General features: G+C 42.6%; 1 long non-coding RNA gene across 1 annotated transcript; it reads right to left on the reverse strand.

Moving 5' to 3' along the window:
* Positions 1-341: 341 nt before the first annotated feature.
* Positions 342-22,136, reverse strand: LOC109144247. The gene is made up of 4 exons (XR_002044882.3): positions 22,050-22,136; positions 9,961-10,188; positions 4,254-4,482; positions 342-2,759 (listed from the first exon to the last, which is right to left on the reverse strand). It is a non-coding gene; the product is annotated as an uncharacterized LOC109144247 (long non-coding RNA).
* Between the last annotated feature and the right edge of the window lie 2,246 nt (positions 22,137-24,382).

Consider the following 24,382-nt stretch of genomic DNA (forward strand, 5'->3'; position numbering starts at 1 on the left):
TCTGTGCATCCACAGCCTTCACCTTCTTTTTCTTCCCAAACATCTGGCTGCTTTATCACATCTGAATACTAAGAGGATTATCTTGGCTGATGAACCATCCAGACTGGCTGTTAAACACCTCCTTTCTGCTTTCCTTGCCAAGTTCCTCCTTTGTTTCCTTCCCTCTCAGTTTGAACCACAAGGTGCTCTCCAAGCCCCAATTTCCATCCAGATTTATTGATGTGAGCTCAAGGTTCCCATCTATTGTACTGCAATTATTAGAATCTCCTGAATACACGTAAACAAAATATTTTTAATGAACAGCTCCACAGAGTTCACATTCATAACTTTTGCCCTTATAAATAGAACCTTTCCATGAGCCTTTCACTAAAAACCACCATATGTCTGTATGTGTTTATTGAAGACAAATATTTAAAATTAAACTCTCATTAACTTTTCTCTGCATGTATAAAATAGTGAACTCTGAAGACTTGTCAGAGGTATAAGTTTAGCACATAAAATTTAAAGAAACCCAGGTATACAGTCAATAACATGAGACTACAGGAAAAGCAGGCCACCAAATATTCACTGCAGAAGACTTTATGTATTTGGAAGAAATTAAGTTCATGTTTGTAGGAAAACGTTCATCTTTTTCCATGTAGATAACATCTTATGAACAATAAAAATCTAAAGTAAACTTTGTTCCTCTTCCCATCCCTGTCTTGTATTTGATTTTTTTTTTTCCTGTGGATAATGAATCATTGGCAACACAAGATAAAACACAGGGATTTTATCTCCCGGGTTTAACAACTGTGAGGAGCAGCTTGGAACTCTCTCATGTTCTCATCACCACTTATTAGAATGCTCTGACTTTTAAAAAGGCTGCTTTCAGCAGTTTTTCGTGGCCTGACCTCCTGTTCACCTCAAGCATTCAGACACATAAAATCTCTAATGAAACAGGAGTATTTTATAAAACAATTCATTATGATGGGGTTTTCTGATCCAGTGTTTTCGCACACCTTTGGAGCCTTACGTTTGAGCAGAGCAATTTATTCAATTAGAAAATTGAAGCATAATTGAAAATTACAATGCACAAAAGCAGTTGTGTATAACGTAACATGGAGACAGGTAATGGAAATGGCAAAGACTCAGAAAAGAAAAGAAAATACTTCAAGCCTCTGAAGTTTTAAGTGTCTTCACCCCAAATATAAGCCATCAATAGCACAGTGATTTGTGGGAATGCTGAGAACACTTACAAAATCATCTCCTCATTGTCTTTCACTGAGAACACTGATAATATCATTTGGATGTAGTCTTGCTCTGTCTTTCTTTTCCTGTGCAGATACATATTTTTTTAATTGTGTGGTTGTGATATTTTATTTTAAAATTGCTTGTCAACTGCAAAGGATAAATAAGCCCTCAGAACTGGTAGTAGGTTCAGAAAGAACCTTTTGAGAGAAATCTTTTAAAAAGGGAACACACGCTCAGTTTTAAATAAGTCTGAGTGTCTTGAGTACACTGCAGTTTCTCCTTTTCTATAGCAAATTTAAGGCTTAACTCTGTCTGGCTCAAGCAAAAGAATAAGTCATTATGGAGTAATTTATCAGGATTTTATTTCTTTTTTCTGTCAATAGCTGATGGAAGGGTTGGTATGGCACAATGGAAAACAGTGACAAAAAACCAAATCTGAGGTTTGGGTTTGGATTGGATTTCAGAGGAGTAGAAAGAAATATTGTTGGGATAAATCTCTCATGAAAAAGCTTTGTATAAGATTCTCATAACCAATTTAAATATCAGTATAATGAATATTCATTTCCTGCTGCTTACAAAAAAGGCATTAAAAAAAGAAACTGAAAAAGGTAAAGCCTTAGTAAGTGTTAACATCTCTCTCTTGAAATCAGTTATGTTGATTTATTCTTAAGGCCTAAACCACAGAAATCATACATTTTTGTAAAGAAAAACAGTTTATACTTTAATTATCAAATCCCTTTGCAATTCCACAGTGACAGATTTTTCTGGGAACGAAACACAACGTTGGGCTGGAAGAACATTGGTGCCATGAGGAAGGAACAGCTACTTTATAAAGGTTTCCCAGCCCTAAGCATGAGATACAAAATCGAAAAGAGAAGTTAATATTTTGGTAGGAAAAATCCCAAACTGATGGAAAAACATCTGCTCCATTTAGAAACTAATGGAAAATATCAGAGCAATAAAAAGAAATACTGCAATTAAAAGTAAGGGAATTGCTGAGGAAATATAGCTGTGGAAAATGTTTACCAACTTTGAACATCAACTGAGGATTGTGTAGGCACTCCACTCAACAGAAACACAAATAATGCTACAGAACCTGCAAACAGTGGTTTTTAAAGCAGATCTCACCAAATTTAACATTAAGTCATAGAAACCATCACAGCCTCAGTGTTACAGGACTTTTCCTCCTGGATTTTTCAGTAAATAGAGAAGACAGACTCTCTGTTGGGGGAAAGTGCACACTGTTCTTACGCAAGAAAATATCCTCATGTTCTCTGAACCTAAAAAAAAGTAATAATAATTTGTCTTCATATAAGCAACAACCATGAAGCCATGATATTTTCTGAGTATATTGACCAAAATCACAGGGTTCTCTTCCAAACTTTGCAGATTTCAGGAAGCTGTGTGCACATCCAGTCTGGTTTTGTTACAGTGGGACAGAGGATTGAAGAGAACTCATTCCAGTCCTGATTGCATTATCCTCCATTCAGCCATAAGTCCCCAGACTTCATGCAACAAAGGCTGCAGAGCTGGAATACAAACATGAGCTGAGGAAAATCCAGTTAGAAATAGATCTGAGTATTAACCCCACATTATCTGTAAGTAAATTGGAAGGCAAAGCTTGCAGCAGAGAGTTAAGGCTGCATTTAACCTCCTCTGTCTTGTTTCAGACTGAAAGTGTTGAGGACTGTGGTCATCCACTGCTCTGAGCCCAACATTGCTTTGAACTCCACACGGGACCTCTCTGGTTGGAAAAACCCAGATTTAGGATGAAGGACAAATATCAAAACTCTCAGCTAAAAACTTGATATACAGCTTGATGTTCTCAGTAAACATGTGACCCAGATCATTTTAATTCCCATGGGTTCAAGACTTGAGTTAATTCAAGTCACTAATCAGTGACAAAACTGATCTTTGCTAAAATTCTGACCCTGGCTGGTTCAAAGCAGGACTTGAAAATCAGCTGCAGAGGTTATTGAAATACCCTTAATCTCATCTCTGATTGGGTTCTATAGGAAATAGTAATCACACAGAAACCCAAATTTTCTGATAGACAGAATTCAAGGCACATGTCTGAATTAATGAATATCGCAGTAAATATCTAAATATTTTGATAATGATAATACTGTGTGAGAATATTTGAATCTGCCTGGGAAAGTTTTAGCTGGACTTTTTTCCTAAAGTAATATAACATCAGATACCTTATTCAACCTTTTGATTGCACTAGATAAGCATATTCCTTACCATTTCTGACTCAAGAATTTGCTTAGTTAGCCATCAATTCTTTTATTTCTAAGATTTAATTAGATTTCAGTATTGATGTGTGATCACCACAAATCAGAAAGTCTCTAATTTGTGTTCATGCTGTGTTTTTGGTCTTGGTTTTGAAAAATTGATTGTAGTAGAAAATAGCAAAAAAAAAAAAGAAAAAAGTGGGTACTTGCTGACCACCTTGAAACATTGATTCGAAAATGCTGAGATCTGTAGACCTCAACATGACTTGATAGGCAGGAGCAATTTCAATATATGCAACCTGAATGAATATTTTATAGAACTGATTTGCAGAGCCAGAAGAGCAGTCTGTAAGAGCCCTGTCCTTGTCACCTGCTGGTGTCATCCTGTGCACGTCTCTTTGCAGCTCAGGATTCCCAACACCAGCCAAAGTCCTGCATTCCCTCTTGTCTCCGTTTCACTCTGGTTCTGCCAGCTCTGGAAATCAGGTCCTTTGTAGATCTGATTGAGCCCTCAACCAGACACAAAGATGGGTGTCTGACTCCTGACATTTGGCTCCCAGGGAGGTGGGTCACAGTTCTCTAGTCCCAGGCCCAAGCCCATAAAATGTGATGCTCAAATTCCAGTTTTAAATGCTCTGCTGACTGACTAACCACGGAACCTCACCGTGTTCACATGAAGATAAATCTGGGGCTGCACTCCCTGTTGTTGTTATGTTTATCACCTTGTCTATCTGCCAGTATTAAAACCAGATTTCCCTGGTGCAATGAAGATGTTAAAAAAGAGCTCACCATAATCAGGAAAAGCACGGATAATGCTGCCTTTACTTGTCATGGTTAAGCTGATCCCACTATTTACCCTTCCTGCAAAGACAGGGATCTCCCAAGGAGCTGCTGCTGATGCCAGGTGGGCAGATCATTCTCTGTAGATAAGTAGGTGCTGGAAGCCTTCTTCCAAAACAACGTCTGGAATGCTGGAAAAGGAGAGCTCCACCTGACTGGGAATTAGACACAGCAGGCCCTGCAGAGACATGGGAGATGGAGAACTCAGAACTTCAAAATGATTTCCTGGTCATGCAGAAAGGCTGTTCAGATTTCTTTTATAAGAAGATCAAAGGTTGTAGAGGGAATTGCAATTTGAGCCCAAATCGAAGGGAGTGTGCTGTGTTCAAAGCAGCCATGCTCTGGACTGGGGGGGTCTTAATTTATGGCTCAGTTGTACTTTGTGTTTTCAGAGGTCCCAGGTTCCACCAGACCTCAGTTCAGACGCTGCTGATTTGTTTCCTGGGCTCACTTTTTGAAGTCTAATCTTGAATCAAGAAAGGGGTGGGCAAGAAAATTAATGGTACCTATGGAAGCAATCAATTCGTATGCTCAGTACTTTGGGTCTAAATTCATAATTGTAGGTGAAGTCAGCCTTTCTGAAGAGCTGCCAGGAGCATTTATATAGGGCATGGACTTTATGCTGGCCTGCAGAGAAGAAAATTCTTATGTTTAATAGTGTTTCTTTGTTTGATTTCTATAGATCATGTAGCCAAACACTTTGTATTTTTAGCTGACATGAAAAGTCTTTCTCAATACAATGTGGTTTAGAAAAATCCATTCAGTCAGGAAAAAAGGTAGTGATGACCCATTAAGGAAACATTCCTTAAACCCCAGCAGTTTAATTTAAAAATGTCTTGTTTCTTCAGTCTGTTAATCCTAAACAAGCCCTGGACATTTTTGAACTATGCAACTAATCCTGAGAATGCTCACCCATGCAAATTGTTGCTTAGAATGGGAATAAAAGATTATGCTGTCAGGTTTCATATCTGGGATATGGAGGGCTTCACATTTTAGATTATAGAAATGTCACTAATCTTCTGAGGGAATGAAACACACTTTAACCTTGCCCAAGTACTTCTTTGCTGTCATTAAGGTAAACAGAATGAATATTAATAGGACAGTTTGGCCTATTTAGGATCGAAGGCAATATCTGTACCAAAATGCAGTTCACAACACTGAAACTGGCCTACTTGGCTAAAAACCCTATAATGTCTGAACATCCCAAATGCCATGAGGCGCTCATGGGAGTTTTTAAAGGTGTGAGGCTAAAACTTCCTCCAGCATGTTCAGCATTTGCAGAGAAGAGGATCGCTGCAGATGGAAGGGAGAAGGATTGATTTGCTAATAGATGTTTGTCCTTTTACCTCTGTGGATCTTCCAGCCACAAGGTGTGAGACCTGGTGGGAGCTTCCATTTGTTGTGGGAAGAGGAGGAGAGCATGAGATCATAGTCCTGGATGATACAGCCATAGTAAATTATTCATTATTGTGATGTATATCTAGTCCCTGCCTTGGGCTGCCTTCAGCAACGTGAAACATGACAGGTTGTTTCTTTCTTTCTAATGGTTAAATAGACAAAAAGCCTGAGACAGCTTCTGTCTTCTATTGCACCTTTTTGGGATTTTTATCTACCATTTTTATCTACTTCCTGAGTGTGCTCTTTATATAAAATAATGAAAGAGTGGGGAAGGAATGAAGAAGGAAGGAAACAGCAGAGAATGGAGACAGAACTCCTCCAAACACTGCTCAAAGCTCCTGACATGCCTTGACATTGCTCCTTTCACACAGATTTAAAATATGTATTTCAAAACTTCCCCATGCCCCTAAGCCATAAATATTTAATTCTCAGTATTACCATCAATCAGGTTAGAGGATCTATGAAAGATATTGGTGGTAAAAGCTTCTTGTGCTGTTTGCTGCAGACCTCCAAAAGCACTCCAGTTTCTCAGAGAGCTTCTGAGGAGCTGATGGCAGAGGGGGGGTGTTGATTAATGGCTCCCTGGGACACTCTGACACCTCTGCCTGGATCAGAGAGATAAGAGACAGCGGAGAGCAGCTCTTGGTACAAGGCAGGCAAAGGTTAGCAGCATGCAGGAATTCCTGCAAGGAACAGGAGATAGGCAGCAGCTCCCTCTGGGGCAGGATAATGGGTTGCAAAGGGGAGCCAGAGAGTAAAGGAGCATTTTGTAGTACTCAGGCAAAAACAAGAGACATGACAGATGATGTGAGAGGGTTAGAATAAAAGCAAGAATAAGAATCCACTGAGAAATGAAGCTTAAAGTGTGCCAAGGTTTGGGGGTTTTTTAAAGTATGGTTTAATTTATCATCCATAACAGAGGGCTTGTATCAGGAGGGTTTTATTTATTCTTTTATGCTACCAAAATATACCATACTTCAGACAGCAGGTGAGGGAGAGGATTCTCCGCCTTTACTCTGCTATCCTGAGGCCTCACCTGGGCTGGGGTGTGGTGCCACCTGTGAACAGGTGCCCCCAGCACAGGAAGGACATGGAGCTGTTGGAGAGAGTCCAGAGGAGGCCATGGAGGTGCTGAGGGGACTGGAGCCCCTCCCCTGTGGAGCCAGGCTGGGAGAGCTGGGGCTGCTCAGCCTGCAGAGGAGAAGGTTGTGTGGAGACCTCACAGCACCTCCCAGGGGCTTCAGGGGCTGCAGGGAAACCAGAGAGGGACAATTCCTCAGGGACTGCAGGGACAGGACACAGGGAATGGCTGCCCAGTGCCAGAGGGCAGGGCTGGATGGGATATTGGGCAGGAATTGTTCCCTGGGAGGGTGGGCAGGCCCTGGCACAGGGTGCCCAGAGCAGCTGGGGCTGCCCCTGGATCCCTGGCAGTGTCCAAGGCCAGGCTGGACACTGGGGCTTGGAGCAGCCTGGGACAGTGGAAGGTGTCCCTGCCCATGGCAGGGGGTGGGAAGAGATGGTTTTTAGGGTCCTTCCCAACCCAACCCATTCTATGATTCCATAATTTGCCATCCTGAACAAAGTGCACTTCTCTATCCCAGCAGTGTCACCAGCACACCCAGCACATCTAACAGCCCAGTACTCAGTTAAAATAATGCTCACACTACAGAGGTACAAGGAAAACTCAGAGAGATTGGTTAGAGTAGCTTGTTCTGCAAATGAGAACTATTTGTGATAATTGGCACAAAACATCTACTGTAACAAGGCACTCTCCATGACCCAGGAACATTTCTCCCATGTAAAGCAGAACGGAATGCAGGAACTTGCATTGCTCAGTCATCCATTTATCCCAGTGCCAATGCCATATGAAGGGTCCAGAAACACATACTCCACAAAACAGAAAAATTCCATTTTAGGTTAACTTTATCTTCTCCCCAGACTGTGCTTAGAATTCCTAGCAAAGAGCAAGTAGGTTTTTTTCAGTCAGCTTCCACTTGAAGTCATTGGAATACTTTTCTGGAGTAAAATGTCATCACACAGGCTGCCTTCCTGACCAGGCAGGGAGCTTTGTTATTTACAGATCTAACTATTGGTAAATGCCCTGCATAGAAATAAAGGTGGCTTTAAACTTTGCAAATGTCGTTTGCAAGGCAAGGCATGAGACAGCCTGGGGAGAATTCTGTAAACAGGGGTTGATCCACAGAACCTGGGAGCCATTGGAGGGGGAAAATAAATTGGCTTTAATGAACTTCGACTTAGTATTCAAAGTAGGAAATTTTGACACATTTGGGAGTACTTTGCTTTAGTGTGAATGAGCCAGGAGCACAAATCCTTGGAATGAGAATTATTTCAAAATGATTTTAGGCTGACATCACTGACTGGCTTAAACTGCATCATTTCCAGTGGGAAAGGTAAGGAGAAGAGGTCCTTCAGGGCATGATAGTATAAAGTTGTGCTTGGCATGGAGTCTGGAGAGGGGAAATACCTACAACCTCTCCCAGATGTGGGTGGGCAAAGCCTAAAGTCCCAGGGGTGCTCTCCTCCACAGGAATCTCTATTAACTGTTGGCCATGGAGGGAGAACTGCAGGAAAAGAGCAAAAATTTCAGGGATATCCTGCTTGGCATGGAGGTATGGACACAAGTGAAAATCACCTACAGGAACTCAAGAAAAAATGATTTTTTTGGGTCAGGAAGAAGGATTCAGAAAGGTCCTCAAAGAGCTTTTATTGGAAGAGTCATTTGGAGTGATGTTTTGAGGCTACAAGGATACACCATCCACTTCCTGCAAGTGCGCTATTCCTGAGAGATCCCACACCACCCACGTGTGCAGGGCTCATTTCCTAAATGACAGCAGCAAAACATAAACTTGGGAAGCCACGCGGCTTCATATGGAGTTGGTCTTTCCGGTGAGGATTAGTTACTGTCTAACTCGAGACAAGAGGCAAATAGACAATTCTTTGCTGCTTGAAGCAGCAAAAATAAGAATGTTGCATGTTTTCACTGAAAGAAAATAATTTTTAACATTTTGGTGTCAAATTATGTCCAGAGGGTGCTGAGAGCAATGATCTTATTTGGTGCTGGGCATAACTGGGCATGATTGTGCCATGCTCACTTTCTTGTTACAATGGTTCTGAGAGGCTGCACTCTAATCCAAAAGCACAAGATTTTTAAATAGGCATTAAAAAATATTTTTATTAGGCAAATGGGCATTTTGGTACCTATAGGTATTTTTAAAAATCCCTAGAAATGCCCTAGAAGAGTGAAGTACCTTAAGAATTAAGGCTTGTAATTCCTCAAGGAAGAAAAGACAGCTCCTTCTCCCCCACGTCTGTGAGATCTGGCCATGCCTTTCTCGTGGACTTGGGCCTTTAATGCCAAGGTTGCTCCACCTGAAAAGCAACTCTGCGAGGGAACTTTTGCTAGTTTAAAAATCTTAAAAGTACCGTCTCACTAGGGAAGAGGTTTGGAAATAAAGGGATAAGCTAATTATTTATAATTAGGTCAGACTGGGTAGGCTGATTGCCATAATTAACACAGCCTAATGACTGGCCTGGGGGAGTTTAGTTGGCTGTACCAGGTGAAATCTGGTCAAGTGGAGCTGTGTTGTGCTCTGCTGGTGTGACAGCATTCCCAGCTCAGGCAGACTGGAGGCTGGGAAATGTAGGTGACTGTGCTGGAAGGCTGAGCTGGGATCATGGGGTGCTCCCAGGAGGGAAAGGAAGCAAGTGTGAGTTGGGGAAATGCTCCCGAGCTAGCAGTGAGGAGCTGGGTGAAGGTCTGGAGAGCTGTGCATCAAAGCAAACAGCAGCACTTCTTAACTGAAAAGAGATCTCTGGAAAAGAGAGGAGCGTTCCTGCGGCTCAGAGGGCTGAGGGCATGTCTCAGGCTGAGCTAACCCGGGTGCACAGACTGTGCACGTAAATATTTCACACAGCAAGGATGAGTCAGGAACATCCCCCTTCCTACAGCTCCTTGCAGTGGAAGCTCAGAGAGCTCCTGTGGGATCCACACCAAGCCTGTGCTGGTGGCTGTGCCTGACTGTGAGACATCCTCCCACACAGCACTTCGCTGCTGCCCTTCCCTCGCTGCAGGAATGGTCCCTTCCCTCGGCCTGGCTGCTTCAATCCTCTCCACAACACAGAAAAGGAGGCTGAACAACAGCCAAGTACATTCCAGAAATAATTAACAGCAAAGAGAATAGAAAACAGCCAGAGACTGAGCAGCTTCAAGCCCGCTTCGGGAGAGCATCATACACACCTTGGAAGATAGAGAGTGTGAGCACAAATCCTGACATGGCCCCGTGTAGCTTTCCAAATCCCAAACTGACTCAGAATTCCAGGCTGCATCCAAGCCTTCACAAGCAGTGTCACTAAAAGTGTTGTTGGAGAGTTTTTGTTTTTCCCGCTGTTTCAGTGACACCACCAGGCCTCATTGTAGCACAGGAAAACACCTGCTCAGGTGCTTTGCTCACCAAATAGAAGTTGCCTGAGGAGAGAAGACATAAAAATGACTGATACAAATCATTTCATACGTAATAGGTGACAAGACAGCTGCTTCATGAGACCTTGTGTAGTTCAATAAAAAGATGCTTTTCCATCTCCACTGACCTCAGGCCCAAATGTTTTTAAGAACTTCAGGTCTTTCCTAGGTATTTGGTGGGATGGTGAGGGAAAATAAATGGTCCCCACTCCATTGCTCCGATCTGAGTAATGTTGGTGCCTCTCTGGTGCCCCTTTGGAAATGTGGCTGGGTGTGGGGGGTCTGTTTTCAGGGTTAAAGGGGCTGTCTGAGGAAACAAAATGCTTAGAGGATCTACAAGACCCACAGCTGTCAAATGCACAACCAAAACACAGATTACTGGAAGTGTGTGATGAATACAGACCCTTGACATTGATGGGCATTTTTCAACCATATATTGCTTTCATTGAAATACTCATGGCCCCCAAAAAAGCCAAACACTATGCTTCACAAAAATCAAAACTTTCAGTTTTGACAGACTTTAAACATATCTCCCTGCTCCTATTTGCATAAGATTTCATTTGGAATTTACTTCAAATTCAGGTAAACATTCCCTCTGAACTATACAAGTGTTGTTGAAATACTGAAATCCAAAATGAAGTGCTCATTGCAGATCAAAGTAAAGGCTTTCATCCATTAGTAAGATGCAAATACATACTTGTCCACACCCCAAACCTTAAAAATATTGTTCTTACAAACCTACCTTTTTTATTTAATTAAAGAAAAGCAAGGCAAAAACTTAATCTGGAGGCAATACGGGCAACCTCCTGATCAAACACAGCCAGATGCTCCCAGTGCCACAGCATTGGATGAGCATCTCGCACTAGAATGACTGTTAAAAATGACCTTAGAAATGCAAATTTGGGGAACTCAGTGCAGTTAGGCGCTCGGAGGGCAGTTTTCTCTCTTGCTTCTCTGACAGTCACTCTCCCCAGGCTACCGTCAGCGTCTCATTTGTCGAAGTCCCAATTATCCAGTGGGATAAACATTCCCATTCCAGCAGGACTATGGGGTGCAGAGCTTTAATGGCCTCACCCTGGACCCCACGGACAACAACGCTGCATTGTCTTACAGCCACAGAGCGCTTTAAAGAGGGGCATTGTACCCAGCAGTCCTCAGGTAATGTCAGCCTGGAATTCCCCGCTGACGCCAAGGGGGATGGAGCAGCCACGGAGGAACTGGGAACGCAGTGAATGAGTGCCATTGTAACTGGTGCTGAAAGAAAAGAGCTTGTAACCAAGACTGTTCATTATACATATATATATAAAAGGCACCTCCACACTTTAAACTAATGATGACTTTTAGGCACGGTGTAATTACAGCACCAGTGGGAACCCATATGTCAGTGAGCTTTCAAATGGAAAGGCTGTGCCTACGAAATGAGGCCATATATTCCCATTAATTGAAGCGGTTGATTTCCAGTTACACAATATTAGTTTTAATGGTGGGACTCATAGAAAGTCCATTAATTTCTTTTTTTTTGCTATTGCTCTGTGGTGTTAAGGTGGCACAATTTAAACTGAGCCGGGTGACACTGGTGGCAGCAGGGTTGTGACTATAAGTGACTTTCAGGGCGGCTGTCTGTAAGGTGGCATTAGAATAACCTTGGAGGAATGGTCTGTCAGCACTGCCTGCACAGCCAGAGCAGAAAGGATTAGCAAGAGAAATTCTGATGAGGGTATTTACTACTAATGACTGCCTTCAAAATTGCCTTTTATCTACAGCTTTTCAAAGCATTTTCCATTCATTAAGCCTTATAAAACCTTTGTAAAATTGGTAGAAGATATAGAAATGCAGATATCTTTGTGCCAAAACACACAGTAATACTTTGACAGAAAAGGGCAGCGGTACACACTGAACATTATTTAAAATAGGAATTGCACAATGCTACAGTGATGCTATCCCTCTGTTAATTAGAGTTTGACCAGAACAGGGGAACAGTCCTGCTCTTAAGAAAAATGGTGTGGAATAATCAGCAAATAGTCCTTAGGGCTTCTGTTTTGTGTAGTTGCAGTAAGGCAGATGTATGTTATGCAGTGATATAAAAAAAATGTTAAGGATATGAATGGCACCTGTTCTTTTATTGTAATGAAATCTGCTTCCCAAACTGCCATCCCCAAGAGATAAAAGCGGTGAGTCAGACCTACTAAACTGCTGAGCTGAAAACCCTGAGATTTAAAAAATGATAAATGTAAGGTCTTTTTAATTTTTTTAAAGCCTTTAGAGACAGCTTTCCTTTTTTCTGTGGCCTCAAGAGAAAGGACAGAAGGAAGGAAGGAAGGAAGGAAGGAAGGAAGGAAGGAAGGAAGGAAGGAAGGAAGGAAGGAAGGAAGGAAGGAAGGAAGGAAGGAAGGAAGGAAGGAAGGAAGGAAGGAAGGAAGGAAGGAAGGAAGGAAGGAAGGAAGGAAGGAAGGAAAAAGAGCGAGCTGAAGACACATTCACAAAGATGTTCAGTCTGGTGATGTTCAAGAGAGGCCAGAACCAGTCATGCAGCTGCTTCAGAATGTGAGGGATGGGAAGAGAAATTGGTATTTGGAGATTCTGTTATGGCAGTCATGATAAACAAAGCTTTAGATATGGGGTTTTCGGTAAGTTCTTTCTCTTTCCTTCCTTCCTTCCTTCCTTCCTTCCTTCCTTGCTTCCTTCCTTCCTTCCTTCCTTCCTTCCTTCCTTCCTTCCTTCCTTCCTTCTTTCCTGCCTTCCTGCCTTCCTGCCTTCCTTCCTTCCTTCCTCCCTCCCTCCCTCCCTCTTTCTCTCCACACCAATTCAAACTTTTTCAACAACAGGTTAATTCTCACTGGTGTTTAAATTCCTGCTTCCTTGGAGCACCCCAAAAATTCCACAGTTGCTATAGGAGCAATGTTTAAGGACTATCAATACCATTAGTCTATCCTATAAAAACAGAAGCAGTTTAATAGCTGCAGGCTGCCAAAAGATACAGTAATCTGGTGGAAATCTGAAGTTCTGTGCACGTGTCAGAGTGAGTCAATGTACATTAAAAAAAAAAAAAAAAAAAAGAAAAGCAAATTTTTGACTTGGAAATGACTTGTGGAAGAAGCCTCACAGTATCTCTGAATATTTTTAAAGGGAAAGACGTAACAGATAATGCACAGGATGACTTGCAGATTCAGCCATGCCTGCTCTGAGGGCCACAGGAATTCTGTGCGTCACTGAGTGACAGTTCCTCCCTGCAGGGCTCGGAAGACGGGGTAAGAGTGAAGGGTCATCGTCGCAGTGAGTAAAACGTTGCATCCAATTTGGGTGGCTTCCAGGAAATTCTCTTATTTAGCTCGTTTGCTTGTTGCTTTACCATTTCTGCTCATTAAACCAGCCAGAGTGAGGCTCAATTTACAAATTAATTAATTAATTAGTTAATATTCAGTGATGCAGAAGAAGGCTGGATAAGAGCTGGTACACTGAGAGTTGAGGAGGAGGGTGCAAAAAGGCTCTTTTCAGCCCTTCCCCGTTGCTTTTCTAATGGCTTGTGGAGGGAACCTATGGAAATTTGCTCTTTGATTTTTGGACACCATGAAAATCCCCACTAAACTTGTGTCAAGGCCTGACCATGTCAATAATGGCTGTAATAAGAATGTTATCAAAAATCAGTGAAGGGTTTTCTAGGTAATTCGGTTTGTAAGCTTATGAAGAAGTCAGACTCTTTGTTTCTCAAGGCTGTAAAGCTGCAGAATTGTTGATTAAGGAATCACTTGATGGGTGAGATGTACCCTCACTCCTGAGTGCAGTTCAGTTTGGTCATGCTGGTTAAAATGCTCCCATCCTGCAGTGTTAAACTATTCTTTAACAGCCTGGCCATGCTGGTTAAAATGTTCCCATCCTGCAGTGTTAAACTATTCTTTAACAGCCTGGCCTTTGGCCACTGGTTTTCTTTCAATGTAGGATTTTTTCACCCAGTTTATTTGACGGCATTTTGGATTATTTAGATAGAAAACAAAAAACAAACAAGCAAACAAAAAATTGCTTCGTTTCACAAGAAGATGGAAACTTGCAGAAAGATTCATGGAGCACAGATCCTTTTACAAGGAGGATCTTGGGAAATGCTTTGGGGAAAAAAGGACACCAGATTTAGGGTCTTTTGAAGCCTCCACTAGGCACCAAAGAGCTTTGAAGTCTTTAAAATGGTTCTTTTATAAGCCACTGGCACCAAGCTCAGTTAAAGCACTCAGCTAATTTTTAATCAGATATATGAAAAAGCATAGAATAAAAATGTGGGTTTCTCTTCTAAGGCTTTTTGGTTATCACAGTAGTGCTGAAAAAAAAGCAGCTCCATTTCAGTGCTTAATGTGCCTTAATACTGCATGACCACAAACCATTAGGTTCTTCATCTCATAGGTGATTAATTTCCAGGGAACATATGTTAAGAGAATAACATATATCCCCAGACTGCCTCCCCAAAAGGTTCTCACAAAGCAATGTCAGTGTTTTGTATTCACTGACACAAAAATGAAAAAAACAGAGACGAAAAATCAGAATAATAATTTTTTCAGCCACAATAGTTTTAGTCACTAGCGGGAAAACAAACATTTCCCTAATTTCTGGGAAGTTCTGTGAAGTAATACAGTGATGATGAGGAAAAAAAATATTGTAGCTAACTTAATGTGAACATGAAATGCATCATCACTGTTCCTTAACTTCTGAAACTGGGTAATGCAAGTTCATAAAATGACTACTTAGGAAAAAAAACCTATTTAATCTCCTTTCAAATAGGCAGAAATGTCATCATGTTGACCCTTTCCTGTTTTAAACAGACAGCTCAGTGCTCAGGCTCCTCTGTGGGGGCTGATGCTGAGCCTGGGGAGGACAAGGACAGGATGGGAGAATCGTCTGCCCAGACTCCTGAGAGAATTTAGCTGCCAAGTGCTAACAGGTCTTCACTGACCATCTGTAAACTGAGTTTTATTCCCCTCCTCCCCACCCAGGCTTAGGCATCTTCTACACTGGGATGGGTTTTCTTAGGGCAGGATCAGTGACGACATGGACGTGATTGTCCAGGATCCTGCTCCCCCAGCCCAGCCCCAAACCTGAGCAATGCTGACATTTCATAATAAAACTACTGTCAGGATTCTCTTCATCTTAGCTCTACCTTTTCGCTGAAACTTTTCACCTGCTTTATTCCTCCAAAACCTGATGGGTTTTTTTTAACTAAACCAGGAAAAAATCAGTCTAAATAATTTATATTTGACAAATTATGAATGTTTGTATGTGTGTGTGTCCAAGCAGATCTTCAGTGTGAGGTTCCAGTGCTGTTTCCAGCTATTGTATAAGGATAGCCCAGCAGGGTTTTCGAGTTATGTCAGTGCAATTGTTTGAAAAATTATGTACAGCTTAATCTGTCTTTAAAGCTCCCTATTTATTGTGTAAGCTTTCAACATATGGACTCAAATATCAGTATTGAAGCAATGTATTTCACCTGTTCATTAGAGAATTATATGTAACAGCCGTAAGAATGTAAGGGTTATATAAAATTGTACCCACTATTTATGTATTATTGTCTCCAACACATATGTCCTTTCCATATGGGATGTTCTCACTGTACAGAACATGGTCGCTTCCAAGTATAACTCAACAGAAGCATTCAACCTTTGATTTTAAAACTGTGATCATCCCCACTTCAACAGCCCACGTTGGGAGGAAATTCCAGATTGTGGGGGGGGGAATGGCTGCCAATCTGAATGAGGAGGAACATCGTCAGATGGCAGGGAAGTATTTGTACGAGTTGTATTAACAGAAGCACTGACCTTTACACACTCCAAAACAAGCCAGATGGGCCTTGGATCACAGCACCCGTTCATCGAGCAAAACTCCTGAATCATCTCAGGCAGTGTTCAAATACAGCCAGGAGAAGCCTGAATGCAAAGATCTCCCCTAAAATACAGCCCTGAAGCAGTGAAGATGCACCAGGTTTTGAGGTAACTGTGACTTAAACCTTCAAATCCTAGGCAAAATTTTTGTTGCATAAATTTCGGTCCATCCATTGTCTGGGATGGAAAACAGATGGGCTGCAGTTTAGCTTTGCAGCAAGAATCCAAATTCAATTCTCTGGCTTGTTCTTAAGAGAGTTAATGAAAGTTGAATAATATGCACTGGCAGCCCCTAAAACCCTCTGTGGTTTTCTTTCTCTTTTCCTTGGCAGGGTGAGGCCATTCTGCATTAAATTTGCATATGGCCACCTTTCTCCCTAGAGTAACTTCAGTGATTCATCTGACCATTTTTCTGCATAAGGGCCCTAAACTTCAGGAACTTTGCCCTCATAGACAATCCCCATGCTCCTCACAGCTCCTGCAAGTGAACCAGAGGGACCTGCAGAAGTGAGCAGTGATTTAGTATTTACCCTGTTTATTCATTAAACTGGTGAGGGTGATATTCTGCTCCTCCATGCCAACAATGATCTTTAACTGAACCAAATTAAACTTTCTTAAGGGAGAGAATACACTGACTTGTGGATGTTTGTGGCAGGGATATTAATAGAGTGCTCAGGGTGGCAAACAGAACAGGTTTTAAATGAAATCTAAAAGAGATCAAGAAAGAAAACACCATCTTTCAGGGAAAACAACAACAAAAAAACCAGACAAAATGAGCATGTGCCCTTTGTTGTGAGTAGCATGAATAGAGTCAAAAAAGCACACTGAGTTCTGCTTGGAGAACTGGGAGGAGAGGAGGAGCTCGGGTGTCAGAACTCAAGGCTAATAAAACAACACAAACATTGCAGTCTTCTGAGTTTAAGTGATGATGGGATTCAACCTGACAGACTCATTTTGAAGTTTCTGAGAGAGATGGAAACTCTTTGCCAGATAAATAACTCTGAATTTGGCCCATTAAGAGCAAGAGCCTGTTTCCAGCTGGACGCTGCTTCCCTGCCATTCCACTGTGAGCACAGAAGCTTTCCTGAAGGAAGGACTGGAAGGATTTATCCTGTTTGCTAGCAATGCTCTGACCTGCCTGACTCTGCTCAGTGATGTGCTGAGCCCATGGGGAGCCCTGGAGCACAAGAGGGTTGGGAAGGAACCCAGCAGAGAGTAGATGAAAGTTTCCAGGGGTCTGTCACTCTTCTTAAAGATCAATGGGCTCGTGAGAGAAAGGGATTTTAAGAGCTGCAAAGTAACATTTGAAGTCAGCAGGGATCTGGGTCCTTTCAAATGTTGCACCCTCAACAGACCTGCAGGGCCTTTCCATGGAGCTGGTCCCACTCACCAGGGCGTAGAGCAGCCCTTTCCTGTGGCACAGAAACCAGTCTGCTCCCCACATCCATGTGTCCCCTGTGCTGTGCTCTGGAGCTGGGTGTCCCTCATGGCAGTGCAATCAAAGTGGTGGCTGAGGTGAGCATTGAGGCCTGAGTCCCTCTCACACCCTCACACACACACAGATTATCTTGCTTGCCTTGTAGACTTTGATTTCTCATCCCATCGGACATTGAACCGATCAGATCAAATGCAGTTTGCCTGGATCTTTTCTCCTCCCACTCTTCTCTGAAAGAGCTTTCAAGACAAAGAATAAAGCTCAGGGAGACCAGGAGGGTTTAAGATGAGCTCCTCCTCCTTCTCCTGCTGCCTGGTGTTTCCAGGCAGGCCCCTTTCCTAGAAATGCTTCTATCCCCCATTTCCTGACTCCCTAAAGTAAAAGATGTTTTTTCTGGCCCCAGAGGTGGTGGTTTTGGTGGTGCAGTCACAGCACATCGTTCTCTTGGCAGATGCAGCTCTGCATTGGCTCACCCACACTGCTGCCAGGGCAGCCCAGGTGTCCCATCCACTGGGCAGGGAGCCCTAAATCTCTCATCCATCAGTGGCTATTCCAGCTTCTGGCTCCCAGGAACATCTCATAAATTTTGCCCTCAGACTGTGCAGCCAACACAAACTGGGAGCAGAGAGCGATAACACCTGCAGGGTACGCGGAGGGTCACAGGAAAGGACACAGCCTGGGCTGGCGGGGATGGACGATTCCAGGAACCCCCAGAGCCCCAAGCAAACAGAGTAGCCGACTGTTCCTGGGTCTGGTTCACCTCTGGAACGTGTGATAGGGGCCGTGTCTGCAGTGAATCACTGGCATCTGGCTTCCTACACTGCACGGGAAGGGCTGGTTTAGGCTCTGGGTTTTATAGGTGCACTGGGAGTCTAATGCTCTTTTATTAGCACGACTCCAAGCTGACCTCCATGCTAAAAAAACCAGGGACTTTCATTTCATCTCATAATCCACCAAGGGCAAATAAACAGTCAGAAATTCTACTCTTTCTTTTTCCCCAACTCTCATTAAAACTGTGGTCTCTGTTATTACCATGCAGACATTTTGCACTAGTTTTTTATTACAGTCAAGTACAGATGCCCTTTTTATTTTGAGGTAGAGTTAATAGCAAAGCTTTTTTCGCTAAAGTTTCTGATTATCTGTTATGGCTGAGAGCACTTTGCCAGCAATAGTCTCCTTGGAATATTCAGGGTTATGCACAGCTTTTAATTCTTTAAAGAGTTAGGTGGTAAATAGCTTGAGTACACTGTGATCTCACTTGAAAAGCAGCCAGCAGACTTCTGAAAGTATTTGTCCACTTCTCCCACCACCCAGCCATTGCTCCAGCATCAGAAACCTGAATCTGCTGTGCAAAAGGCACGTGGAATTAATCCAGTCAGAATTAGGGGGTTTTACAATGCACCGTTGGGCACAGCACAAGCCATGCCCCACGTCCATGCCCTTGGTGCTGCTATGGCCCTGTTGTAGGATGGCTCTGTGCTCTGTAGGATGGCTCTGTGCTCTGTAGGGTGGCTCTGTGTCCTGTAGGATCGCTCTGTGTCCTGTAGAGTGGCTCTGTGTCCTGTAGAGTGGCTCTGTGCTCTGTAGGGTGGCTCTGTGCCCTGTAGGATAGTGCTGTGCCCTGTAGGATGGCTCTGTGTCCTGTAGGACAATGCTGTGCTCCGTAGGAGGGCTCAGTGCTCTATAGGATGGTTCTGTGCTCTGTAGGATGTTTCTGTGCTCTGTAGGATGCCTCTGTGTCCTGTAGGATGGCTCTGTGTACTTCAGGATGGTTCTGTGTCCTGTAGGATGCCTCTGTGTCCTGTAGGATGGCTCTGTACTCTTTAGGATGGCTCTGTGCTCTGTAGGATGCCTCTGTATCCTGTAGGATGGTTCTGTGTTCTGTAGGATGGCTCTGTACTCTTTAGGATGGCTCTGTACTCTTTAGGATGCCTCTGCATCCTGTAGGATGGCTCTATGTACTTTTAGGATGGTTCTGTGTCCTGTAGGATGCCTCTGTGTCCTGTAGGATGGCTCTGTACTCTGTAGGATCTTTCTGTGCTCTGTAGGATGCCTCTGTGTCCTGTAGGATGGCTCTGTGTCCTGTAGGATGGCTCTGTACTCTTTAGGATGGCTCTGTGCTCTGTAGGATGTTTCTGTGCTCTGTAGGATGCCTCTGTGTCCTGTAGGATGGCTCTGTGTCCTGTAGGATGCCTCTGTGTCCTGTAGGATGGCTCTGTGTACTTTAGGATGGTTCTGGGTCCTGTAGGATGGCTCTGTACTCTTTAGGATGGCTCTGTGTTCTGTAGGGTGCCTCTGTGTCCTGTAGGATGGTTCTGGGTCCTGTAGGATGGCTCTGTACTCTTTAGGATGGCTCTGTGTTCTGTAGGGTGCCTCTGTGTCCTGTAGGATGGCTCTGTGCTCTGTAGGACTGCACTGTGCTCTGTAGGATGGTGCTGGCCTTGCCGCTCTCACTTGAAGGCGGGATAGGAAAGGGGAGGGCAGGGCAGCAAGAAAGAAAAACAACTGGGCGTGTTGGGCGTGTCCAAGGCCAGGCTGGCAGGGGCTCTGAGCAGCCTGGCCTGGGGAAATGTGTCCCTGGCCACGGCAGGGGCTGGGAACTGGAGGATCCTTAAGGCTCCTTCCAGCCCCAGTCATTCTGTGATACTTTGATACAGTGGCTGGACAGTAGTGGCTGAAGTTGCTGGAGATTTACAGTGTCTGTCAATACAATGAATTGTTGCTGTTTTCTTCTTTTTCAAAATATTGTAAAGCAGCTCCTATGTCTTTATTTATTTTTCTTTTTTTTTACCCTTACTACAGGTGCATATTTTTACTTGAGTGAGTGAAACAGTCAGTTCTCTTTGGGTGGCCACGACCAAAAATCTGCCTTTCTAGCAGTTCTTAGTGGGGGACTTAGGTGTTTTTGGAGAGATTTTTCTCACGAGAGGAGTGGTTTGTGACATCAGGCACTCCAGAATAGTTGGTGCAGTGCAGCCTGGGTGGGCACACAGTGTCCATATTCCTTCATTTAATGATGTTTAAACACAGTGTGACACTGCAGCCTCCAGGAGTGTGGGAGCACTTGGATTCCAGCAGTGTTACCTCATTACACTGACTGTTCTGAGTGCTACCAGTTACTCACAGGAGTAAACACTGTGCTAAAGAGTGTACACAGGATCCAGGCTTCACAAAATGATACAATTATGGGAACTGAATAATCCTGAGAAACTGTGTTTAGTGAAAAGCGTTTGCTGGAGCATTGTATAAAGCCCCAGAAATGGGGGATGTCAGAATTCTTCTTGGATGTCAGAAGCCTTTTTACCCAGCTAAAATTCTGATAGAAATTAAATGTCTGAGATTAACTATGATTCATTAGTGAACAAAACTGCAGAACTTGGGGCAGTGAGCCATTCTGTACCTGAGCTCCTCTAAGGCTCTTAGCAAGGCTGATGGATGGCTGCATGAGGACAGCTTTTGAAGCGCAGATTTCTGCTAAATCAATGGACAAGATTTATCAAATTTCCAGTCATTTCCCAGAGCTTCTGCCAGCCCCCACAAATAGCTACTCTTTCATTCATTCTGTGCTAGAGCCTCATAACAGGAAAGAAAATCATGTTCTCTGAGGTTTTATACTTTAAGGCATCCAACTTTCCATTTTAGAAAGTGAAGAATGTAAACAGTTTTGTTTCTATGTCTGGGCAACGTACAGCAGCTCCAGAATCAATAATGGAAAATGCTCCTGAAAGGCCCAGCAGACCTCAAAGAGATAATGTGGATTGGCCATTAACAGTAAGTCATTATGGAACTTATTAAGTGAAGCCTTGGGACTGTCATAGAGCCTAAAGGTTGACATAAATTTTTCATACACATTGAACTTTGCTAAATGTGCTTGCATTTGATTAATGATGACTTTCTCCAGTGTGCTAATAAGAAGAAGGAAAATATGAGCTCGGGCTGCAGCAGGGAGAATGGGCTCCTGGAAAGAAGGGCAGTGTTGGCAGCAGGAGAACAATGGGGCTTTCTAGAAATGCCCTGCCAAGCGGGAGGGAGTTTATAACTCCGTGAAAAATTGCTCCTTACCACCCAGAGACAGGGCACTGAGCACAGCATGAAAGCCAGTTTTGTAATTGTGGGAGTGAAAACATCATAGCTCCAAAACGCCAGCAGAAAAATCCACCTCCCAACCCCCTAAGGCACTCACAAACCACGAAGAACAACCAAAAACCCAACCTCAGCCCCTAAACCCTCCATATATCAGAAAGATCAACCAAAAACCCCACCATCAACCCCTAAAGCTCCCCCATACATCACAAAGGACAACCAAAACCCCAATCTCAGACCCTCAAGTCCTCCACGTATTTGTTTGTAATCAACCAAAACCTCATATTCAGCCCCCAAAGCCCCCCCACACATCGCAAAGAACAACCAAAAACCCTCACCCTCAGCCCCAAAAGGCTCCCACACATCACAAAGACCAACTGAAAAACCCACCCTCAGCCCCAAAAGCCCTCATATATCACAAAGAACAACCAAAACCCAACCTCAGACCCTTAAGTCCTCCATGTATCACAAAGAATAACTAAAAAACCCACCCTCAGCGCCAAAAGCCCTCACATATCACACAGAAAATCCAGAAGAGCTTCATATTCAGCAAGACAGAGAAGTGGTGTGTCTGCAAGTCCTGCTGGAGATAGAGCTGCGGGGAATTTGCCTTGGCAGCCAACGAAGTGAGTCACAGACTCATGGAATGATTTAGGTTGGAAAAGAAGACAACAACAACAACAAAACAAAGCCTTCACTTGCAGCTAGGTCTGGACAACAGCATATGGATTTGTTCAGTTGAAATAAACATGTTTTTCCCTTGTTTGGAAGTAAGTAGAAAAAAAAGGGAAAGCAATCGTTAACCTCAGTCCAAAGCAGTCACAAAGTCTAAGGCTCTTTCACTAACCACCAAAAATGCAAGGCATGCCCTAAAATTCAATTAAAATTGAATTCTTAAAAAAACTACAGGGTAAGTTTTTAGGGGTTTTTTTCTCTTTCTAGTTTTAAAGCTGCTAAAGGTCAAACTTCTAAGCTTCTATCTTGTTTTATTTAAAATGAGCACTCTTGTAAACAAGAGTCTGCCAAACAACCCTAGAAAAGAGGACTCAAAGTCTTCTCCTAGCTTAAATAGCTGAGTAATCAGGTATTGGTCCTGATTTTACAAACACTAAAGGAAATGCAGAAAACAAGAGATGTGGCTATTCTACCTCCTGGCAGTGTGGGGTAGAAGACAATGATTGATTCCCCCCCACGACCAGCTATAAATTTGCCACTCCAAAGCAGATTGCCCCAGCCATGGAATGCTTTACCCACAAGCCTGGTTGCTGTTTCAGCTGTTGCTGTTCTCGATGCAGTTTTAAACTACTGCAAATGAACAAGAAAAGAGAGAGAGAGGAGAGGAAGGAGAGGAGAGGAGAGGAGAGGAGAGGAGAGGAGAGGAGAGGAGAGGAGAGGAGAGGAGAGGAGAGGAGAGGAGAGGAGAGGAGAGGAGAGGAGAGGAGAGGAGAGGAGAGGAGAGGAGAGGAGAGAGAAGGAGAGGAGAGGAAGAGGAGAGGAGAGGAAGAAGGAGAGGAGAGAAAGGAGAAGAAAGAAAAAAGAAAAAAAGAAAAAAAGAAAAGAAAAGAAAAGAAAAGAAAAGAAAAGAAGAAAGAAAAGAAAAGAAGAGAAAAAAGAAAAGAAAAGAAAGAAAAGAAAAAAAAAGAGAAAAGAAAAGAAAAAGAAAAGAAAAGAAAAGAAAAGAAAGAAAAGAAAAGAAAAGAGAAAGAAAAGAAAAAGAAAGAAAAGAAAAAGAAAAGAAAAGAAAAGAAAAAGAAAAGAAGAAAGAAAAGAAAGAAAAAGAAAAGAAAAGAAAGAAAGAAAAGAAAAGAAGAAAAGAAAAAGAAAAAGAAAAGAAAAAAGAAAAGAAGAAAAGAAGAAAGAAAGAAAAGAAAAGAAAGAAGAGGAAAGAGAAGAAAAGAAAAGAAAAGAAAAAGAAAAGAAGGAAAAGAAAAGGAAAAAGAAAAGAAAAGAGAAAAGAAAAGAAAAAAGAAAAGAAAAGAAAAGAAAAAGAAAAGAAAAAAGAAAAGAAAAGAATAAGAAAAGAAAAGAAAAGAGAAAAGAACAGAGGACAAAGGAAAGAAAAGAAAGAATAAGAAAAGAGAAAAAAGAAAGAAAGATGAAAAGGAAGAAGAAAAGAAAAGAAAAGAAAAGAGAGAAAGAAAAGAAAGAAAGAAAAAGAAAAAAGAAAAGAAAGGAAAAGAAAAGAAAAGAAAGAAAAATGAAAGAAAGAAAGAAAAGAAGAAAAGAAAAAGAAAAGAAAAGAAAAAAAGAAAAGAAAAGAAAAAAGAAAAGAAAAGAAAAGAAAAGAAAAGAAAAGAAAAGAAAAGAAAAGAAAAGAAAAGAAAAGAAAAGAAAAGAAAAGAAAAGAAAAGAAAAGAAAAAAGAGAAAAGAAAAGAAGAAGAAAAAAAAAGAAAATAAAAAAGAAAAGAAAAGGAAAGAAAAGAGGAAAGGGGGGAAAAAGGTATCACGTTTTGAGTTTGGCAGTTAGAGAACTCACAAGAACTTTGAAAATCTCAGGCTCAATTCCCTGCCCTGGATAATATTTATTTATAAAATACAAACTGGCTCCAGTAGAAGGTCTGAAAGACTTGAGAAAGACCCTTCCCTGACCTGGAAGGAGTTCTGAGAGTCACTCACAGTCCAAGCAAGTCTCTCCCTGCTTGTGTTGGGGGTTTTCTTTCCACAGAGAAACAGGAAATGCTCCAGATGCTCTGCAGACCACCCCCATGGATCAGGAGCTGTCCCTGATGCGTACGTCCAGGAGAAGGAGGTGTGGGGCATCAGCAAAGTCCCCTGTGTGGGCACACACATGAAGCTCCCCTGGCAGAGCTGCTGCCGCTTCTG

This window comes from Corvus cornix, chromosome 11 (assembly GCF_000738735.6).
Source record: "Corvus cornix cornix isolate S_Up_H32 chromosome 11, ASM73873v5, whole genome shotgun sequence".
Lineage (NCBI taxonomy): Eukaryota > Metazoa > Chordata > Aves > Passeriformes > Corvidae > Corvus > Corvus cornix.